The sequence below is a fragment of the Monodelphis domestica genome, chromosome 1, assembly GCF_027887165.1.
Source record: "Monodelphis domestica isolate mMonDom1 chromosome 1, mMonDom1.pri, whole genome shotgun sequence".
NCBI lineage: Eukaryota > Metazoa > Chordata > Mammalia > Didelphimorphia > Didelphidae > Monodelphis > Monodelphis domestica.
The window spans coordinates 521,851,950-521,858,516 of NC_077227.1; the positions used below are offsets into that span (position 1 = coordinate 521,851,950).

The following is a 6,567-nucleotide window of genomic DNA, read 5'->3' on the forward strand; positions in this document are numbered from 1 at the left end:
TTTGCCTTTTTTGTGATATAGTTAATATGGAAATATGTTTTGCATTATTTCATATGTATAATTGATATCATATTGCTTACCTTCCTAATGAGGGGAAGGGAGAGAATTTCAAACTCAATTTTTTAAAAAGGATGTTAAAAGTAAATAATAAATTTTAGAAAAGAATCTTTGGACAGTATGAAAGTAAAAAAAAATTAAGGTGTTTTAAGAAGAGAAGATTAAGATGCTTCAGCTATATAACACTATATTTGTTTTGCATATGTTGTCAATGTAAGGGCAAGGACTGATCTCTGTCACCTTGTTCCAAAATTACATCAATCCCTTAACAACTACTCTTTTAGTCTAACTAGTGTATATTTAAACTTTATTTTCCCTCCCAATGATAACAAGATAAAGAGAATAGAGTTTTACTCTAATGGTTAGGGAAAAAAACAACTTTTAAACCTAGAGTTTTAAATCTTTTTGTTTACAGGAATGATTTATGCTCTCAAAAATTATTGGGTGCCCCCAAGAGCTTGGGTTCATTTGAATTATACCTATCAATACAATTTAAAATGATAATTTAAAATATATTCATTAAAATATAACAAACCCATTACATGTTAATTTCAAGCATATTTTACATAAAAATAACTTTAAAAAATACCAAGAAGAGTGGAATTGTTTTACATATTTTTATAAATTTCTTTAATGTTTGAGTTAATAGAAGACAATTAGATTTTCATATCTGCTTCTCTAGTCAGTCTATTGGGATATGTCATTTTGGTTGGAGTATATGAAGAGAATCTGATGTCACCCAGATATATAGTTGAAAAGTAGACAAATAGCATCTTAGTATTATAATGAAAATAGCATTGACCTCACAGAAGCCTTGAAAACTTTTTGGGGTGCCCAGTGTACTGCAGACTCCACATTGAGAACCTCTGATCTAAGCTATGGAGATGAACCAGCATGGTAGGTATCACTGAAGATATGAAATCACCTAGAACTATTTAAGGAAAAGGAATCAGGAAGGTTTTAGATAGTGATTAAGTATAATCCTAGATGGAGGAGCAATATTCCTCTAACCCAAGAACTCACTGAATGGTGTTTGCCATGAATCCTTTTGAATTATTCTTTCTGCAGTCCAACCCCACCCAGCCCCAACCTTATTAGAGGTGATCATAGAACTACAGGAACTCAGAATTAGAAGGCATCACAGAGGCACTCTAGGCAGATCCCCTGATGAAACTGAACCCCCTCTAGAACATCCTTTAACCAGGGGTTATTTAGGCTCCTCATGATTAAAAATCTGCCTCCTTTTCCTGAGGTTACTCCTTTCCACTTTGGGACAGCTCCATTTGTTAAGAAATTGTTTTCCACACTGAACTGCAACTTCCATTCATTTTTCCTGGTTCTGCTGTTTGGGACCAAGTCAAACACTTATTTATTCTTCTATGTCATATGTAGTCTTTTAAATACCTGAAGATATCTATCACATCCCATCCCTTGACCTTAGCATCACTTCACCACAACCATTGAAAGAGAAGCATCCCTAGCCCTTTCAACAGGCCCTCATATACCATGTTCTCAAGTCCTTTTACCATATTGGTCATCCTTCTCTGGTTATATAACATCTTGTCAATGTCCATTCAAAAATGTGGACTCCAAACTAACACCCATACTACAGATGTGATTTGACTATGGCAGAGTACAGCAAGACTCCTTTTTTAATACCATAATTCATTTTATTATTCTTTTAATATGGGATGCTTTACAAAATTGTGCATCATCTTTGAACAGTGATGATCTTCTCTGTATCTTTCCAATTTTAGTTTATGTGCTGCCAATGCAAACAATAGATACCATAATTCTACTGATGCAGTCTAGATAGCATTAGCTTTTTGGCTACTATTTCACATTGCTACATATTAAGATTGAGTTCCTTTCAACCAGTTTCTTTTCATATAAACTATTGCATAGCCATGCCTCTCCTATCTTGCATTGGCAAAGTTGCATTCTGAACACAAATGTAGTACTTTACATTTGACCCTATCAAATTTCATCTTATTTATCTCTGACCAGTCAAGTATTTTTGGCATTTTCACTATTATCCCATGTATTTGGTATCCCTCTTAGCTCATCTGCAGATCCAACAAAGCGTGCCAACCATGTCTTCATCCTAGTCACTAATTAAAATGCTAAATAGTGTAGGGTCAAGGACTGATCCCTGTCACCTTGCTCCAAGATGACATCAATCCATTAGCAACTACCCTTTTAGTCTAGCCAGTGTATATTTAATTTAATTTAATATGCTATCATCTAGACTACATCTCACCATCTTGTCTACAGGGAAAGCATGAGACAATGTCAAGTGCTTTGCTGAAATTAAAGCATTCTTCTGATCTATTAATTATAGGATCAAAGAGTCCGAGTTATTAGAGAATTTAGAAGTCATCTAGTTCACTCCTTACTTTCTAGATGAGGAAACTGAGACCTGGAAACATGAGTTGACTTGCCTAAGACCACTAGGTAGAAAGTTGGCAGAATTGGAATTCAAATCAGAACATATGATTCCAAGTTCATCATTCCAAATTCAATGCCCTTTCTCCTTAAGACATATGAATTAATTTCAAATATCTTAATAAGATCATAGAAATATCTAAGAGGAAACCAAGGTCTTGAAAAGTTAAATAATTTGCTCAAGGTCAAAATAACTAGATAGTATGCTCCAAGTATATGATAATTGTTAGTATAATAAAAAGCAACTATAACTAGAGGTCAATGGTCCCTTTTTTACTCATGCAAAAAGTACACATGCAAAACCCAAAATACCTAATATGTAAAATGTCAGACTTAGTGTGACCAGTTCTATACAATCTAAACCTTAGAAAGTAAAATGGATGAGTACAATGATGACTTTTAAAATTCTCTGAAGTGTTAGTGGATACTGTGATCTCATCAACATGGGCATCCATTCCCTGACAATACACTGTCCTCTCATTTTCTGTGCCCTCTCATGAATTCACCATAAAGCAAATGCTAATATATTAGTTCATTTGAGTTTTAACTGGGGGTAGGAGGAAACCATTCATCTCTCAGCTAAGCCTATGATAGAGAAATAAGGAAAGGACCTAAGTCACCATGAATGGGTAGAATTGGGTAAGGAATTAGGTGAGAAAAAACTGGTGCTAATATACTTCAAAAGTTTCTTGATCATCCCTGAAATCATTAACTTAAAACAGCCAGGAACAAAATATTTCCATGCCTTTGTGGAGATGGTTTCATGAAACACTGAGACCTTCCTCCAAGGGATGAGCATCTTTAGACTTACCTGGATTGGATATCAGTTAACATGTCCATTCATCACCCATTCCATGCTCAAACCGTTTATGTTTCAGTAACAATTGACAAATCTGATGCTGTATTGGAAGTGTTCAGAATTGCAGGGATAGAATCATACTTTCCATCTTTTGATATAGAGTTGATAGAGTCAGGGTATAGAATGAGACATGTATTTTTGGACACGGCCAAATAAAGAATCTATTTTCCTTAACTATTCTTATTTCTTACCCTAGTTTTCTTTTTCAATGAAAGTGAGGAAGATAGGAGGGAGAAAATTTGTTTTTTATTAATTGAAAAAGTGAAATAGAAACTTAAAATGTCAGACCATATTAATATCAAGATGATGTTTCAAAGCAGGGCTTCAGTGAAGCAGTCTTTCCATTGGCATAGGAACATATAGATAGAGACCTGGACCCTTTACATTCCCCTCTCTCATTATGATGAGATAATACTTTATTCTTTCAAAATAATTAAGCTGAGAAGTCCCTAAGGAACTCAGATAAAAAGAAGGCTCAGGACACAGAGAAACTGACCCATTTTCCAAAGACTCAATCCAAGATCAGTTAGTTACTAAACAAAGTACGAAGCCTCTATGGATGCTTAAAATTCCTAAAAATTGCATTACTATGTGAAAGAAATATGGGGCACTAAGAGGAGGTGGATTGTTGGGAAGCCCTAGATGTATGGGAGATGATAAACACCCACCTAGGGATCTCCCCAGGACAGGTAAAGCTCAAAACCCCTTAGGCTATAAAAATAAGTTTATTTGATAGTTGGAGTAAGGGAAACTGGTAGCACTACTAAAATCCAGACTCCAGCCAGCTTCTATGCCTCCTGCAAAGGAAAGCTCTTCTTTTTCTTCTATAGGCCTTACTTACCAGCTTCCTGATCTTATCTAGAACCCCAAAAGTATCTGACTATCCTACTTATACTTAGTATGGATTTTCTCTAAAAGGGTTAAAGAGGGAGGACTCACAGATGTACTGAGTCCTTACCTAAAGTCTGGGGTGGTTTCCTAGATTAACCCAGAGTCCCAGGTGACCAAACCCTTGGGTTTACCTTAACCAAGTGAATCTCTGACTGGTGGATCTCAGATAGGTGTTCTCTGTACTTCAGGGAAAGGCAAGTTTCCTCCAAGGCAGTTCTCCAACCCAGGACTATCCTAATCTTTCCAGAAGATTAGGTTTTCCCAGAGGATGCCAGAGCAAAGATCCTCCTTACCAGCTCAGTAGAAAGCTAGATCAGGAGTGACAGTTAATGCCAGTAAGAACTCCCAAGATCCTTTTCTCCTTTCAGAATCCCAGTTTGTATTTAAGTTCTCCTCCTTTCCTTTTAAAGCCAATCCATACTTTTTCTCTATCCTTTATTGCTTATATTCCTGCATATGTGATCTTGGACATATCTCTTGAGTTCTTTGTTCCTCCATTTTCTTATCTTTAAAATTAAAGAGTTGGACTATTATTACCTTATATTTTTATTTTTAAAAACCTTACCTAAAATATTTACTATGACACTACATATTGATTCCAAGGCAGAGGAGCAGCAAGGGCTAGGCAATCGGGGTTAGGTAACTTGCCCAGGGTCCCACAGTTAGGAAGTGTCTGAGTTCAGATTTGAACCCAACACCTCTCACCTGGAAGCCTATTTCTCTATTCTCTGTGCTACCTAGTTGCCCATACATTACCTTCAAAGTTCCCTTCAGCTTTTGTATCAATCTTCATTATAAATTAATAACCTTGCTTTTAAAATATATCCTTCTTTCTCTTGTATGCCTCTTTCCTTGGAAGGGTAATAATAACAGTTCACATTTATATATAGTTTCAAGGCTTGCAAAGTGGATATTATTTTATTCCATTCTTACAACTAACCAGTGAAGTAGTTGGTATTATTATCTTGACTTTACAGATGAAGAAACTGAGGCTCATAAACATTATTATATTGTCATAAATGTTACAGCTACAAGGGACCTCAAACACCATCTAATTCAACCTTCTCTTTTTGCTTGTGGATAAATTAAGGACTCAAGAGGAATGTCTTACACAGTGTCACAAAAATACTCAAGGGAAAAGCTTGGGTCTAGAATTTAAAACTGGTGACTCAGCCCAATGCCTCTTCTATTACACTCTATGTCCTCTCTCTTCTTTGTGGTTTGTCTTTTCCTCTCCCTTCATGTGTCCAATTCAGTTTGTCCATAGTGTTTTATGCCAAATATTATTGCAAAGGGGTCAGTGAAGAATAGAGGGAAAATAAATGACTTTGAGGACATAAGGGAAAACTAGAAGAAAGAGAAATTATACCAATATCACTCTTCTAACCAGATTTGTCCTAGCCTGATTGACCCATGAAATCAGATTTAAGGCCATATTTTTTGGGAGAGGTTTTGAAGTTCATAGATCTAGGGTTAGAAGGTAACTAGAGACCATCTAGTCCAACTCCCTCATTTTGTAGATGAGGTTAATGAAGCACAGAAAAGTTAAGTGACTCACACAGAGTCACACATATAAGTAATGAGAAAGGTGGGATTTGAACCCAGGGCCCCTAATACCAAATTCAGTGATCTTCTGACTGGACTGTGATATATATTCTGTCAACTTTATCAAAGTCTAAGGAACTCTGAACTTTGGGTTTCTGTCTCTTTATTCTCATTAAAAAAATAAAGAGTTGGTTGGGTATAGAGCAATGGAAAGAATGTTGCTTTGGAAACAGACTGTCAGCAAGCAAATATTTATTTATTAAGTAATTACTGTGTCTTGGATATGGAACTACCATATGAGGAGAGTCCTTCTACCAACTCAGGGTAGCATCTACTCTACAAATTATAGTCTTAGTCCTTGACATTTTCAGGAATCAGGAAAGCCTTCCTGGAGAAAGGTCCTACAGAACTTCCTATTCAAGATCATTTTGGAGCTGCATCTTAAAGGAAAAGAAGGTTTCTGCATGGCAGATGATGAAGGAGAAGTAGCCATGTACAAAGGCACGAAGACAGGATACTAAATGACATTTGTGAAAAGCTGAGAGGAGTGGGTTGACTGGACTCCAGAGAGCAGGCACGAGGTAATGCATGATGAACTTAATGTGAGTGGAGAAATGACTTGTGCTCAAGAGAAGCTGTGTAGCTGTGTAGAGCATGGATTAGAGTAAGAAGAGATTTGGTGTGGATGTCCCATGAGGTCTGTAATAGCCAAGGTGAGATGATGAAGCTCTAAACTAAGGCAAACTATCATCCTCCCTTCTTACTTCTGA

General features: G+C 36.3%; 1 pseudogene; it reads right to left on the reverse strand.

Annotated features, from left to right (window-relative positions):
• Window positions 1-1,737: 1,737 nt before the first annotated feature.
• On the reverse strand, window positions 1,738-1,836 carry LOC130456685 (U6 spliceosomal RNA; annotated as a pseudogene).
• Between the last annotated feature and the right edge of the window lie 4,731 nt (window positions 1,837-6,567).